The sequence below is a fragment of the Bos javanicus genome, chromosome 23 (genome assembly GCF_032452875.1).
Source record: "Bos javanicus breed banteng chromosome 23, ARS-OSU_banteng_1.0, whole genome shotgun sequence".
NCBI classification, from domain to species: domain Eukaryota; kingdom Metazoa; phylum Chordata; class Mammalia; order Artiodactyla; family Bovidae; genus Bos; species Bos javanicus.
Genome location: NC_083890.1, coordinates 35101572 through 35103495, shown reverse-complemented (window position 1 = coordinate 35103495; position 1924 = coordinate 35101572). Strand labels below are relative to the sequence as shown.

Sequence of the window (1924 nt, the reverse complement as noted above, 5' to 3'; positions counted from 1 at the left end):
TATAAAGACTTGTGCACATGATAGACCCAGAGAATGCTCAGCAGAGAAAATTTCAGCCTCAATGGACCAGTGAACAGAAGCCTCCAGCATCAGGAACAAAAACCCTGGGCAGGACTCATGACTGTGCACTTCCGGGAACAGCCTCAGTTTCAAAGTTTGGGCACTATACCACTGAAAAGCGAACGCAGACAAGGATTATAGCTTGCTATGACACTGAATCACAGACAGTAGTGTTTGTTAGTTTGCTTTTCTCATTCAACTATAAAGTTAATGAATCACTAACCAATGATAATTGACACCATCAGTTTAGAGTCAGACCCTCTTTAGTCATACAATGGATATGTGAACCTATTATATGATCCCCAATAACAGTTTTATAATTGTATTTATTGATGTTTAATTGAAGGGGAATTGCTTTACAATACTGTACTGCTTTCGGCCAAACATCAGCATGAATCAGCCATAGGGATACCTATGTCCCCCCACTCTTGAACCTCCTTCCCACCTTCCTTCCCATCCCACCCCTCGAAGCTGTTTTAGAAATATATGGAAGTCTTCACAAATTTGTGTGTCATCCTTGGGCAGAGGCCATGCTAATCTTCTCAGTATTATTCCAATTATTTAATATATATGCTACCAAAGAAAACACACGAATAACAATTTAACAGAAAAAAAATCATATAGTTAGTCATCTACCAATAAATGACCAATTACATTAGGAATTAAGGTATTCTGCTATTTTTACTGGCTCTTATAAAATTGAATTTTATAATGTCCAAAGTTCCATGAATGAATTAAGCATATATTTATGCATAACACATGTATACATGCAGAGAAATATATGCACACATATACGTCTATGTTATACAGGCTATTATCTTCCTTGCCTGTCACAACAAGCTCTTTAGTTGATGAGAATAATAGTACCAAATTTCTCCAACTTATATGTCTTCCTTTTGAGAACCATTTGTTTTATTTTTCTTTTATTTATTTCTTTTATTTTATTTTTAAACTTTACAATATTGTATTGGTTCTGCCAAATATCGAAATGAGTCCGCCACAGGCATACATGTGTTCCCCATCCTGAACCCTCCTCCCTCCTCCCTCCCCATGCCATCCCTCTGGGTCGTCCCAGTGCACCAGCCCTAAGCATCCAGTATCGTGCATCGAACCTGGACTGGCGACTCATTTCATATATGATTTTATACATATTTCAATGCCATTCTCCCAAATCATTCCACCCTCTCCCTCTCCCACAGAGTCCAAAAGACTGTTCTATACATCACTGTCTCTTTTGCTGTCTCGTATACAGGGTTATTTCTCCCCACACTTTGAACTTATTATTTTGTATTGGGGTACAGCTGATTAACAATATTTTCATAGTTTCAGGTGAATGTTGAAGGGACTCAGCTATACATATATATGTATCCATTCTCCCACAAATTCCCCTCCCATCCAGGCAGCCACATAATTGAACAGAGTTTCATATGCTATACAATAGGTCCTTGATGTTATACATTTTAAATGTAGCAGTGTAAGAGAAGAGTGAAAAAGGTGGCTTAAAGATCAACATTCAGAAAACTAAGATCATGGCATCTGGTCTCATCACTTCATGGGAAATAGATGGGGAAACAGTGGAAACAGTGTTAGACTTTATTTTTTTGGGCTCCAAAATCACTGCAAATGGTGACTGCAGGCATGAAATTAAAAGACGCTTACTCCTTGGAAGGAAAGTTATGACCAATCTAGATAGCATATTGAAAAGCAGAGACATTACTTTGCCAACAAAGGTCCATCTAGTCAAGGCTATGGTGTTTCCAGTACTCATGTATGGATGTGAGAGTTGGACTGTGAAGAAAGCTGAGCATCGAAGAATTGATGCTTTTGAACTGTGGTGTTGGAGAAGACTCTTGCGAGTCCCTTG

At 38.4% G+C, this 1924-nt stretch overlaps 1 non-coding gene across 1 annotated transcript; it reads right to left on the bottom strand.

Moving 5' to 3' along the window:
- Positions 1-540: 540 nt before the first annotated feature.
- Positions 541-649, bottom strand: LOC133237122 (U6 spliceosomal RNA). The gene has a single exon (XR_009733152.1). It is a non-coding gene; the product is annotated as a U6 spliceosomal RNA (small nuclear RNA).
- Positions 650-1924: the final 1275 nt, after the last annotated feature.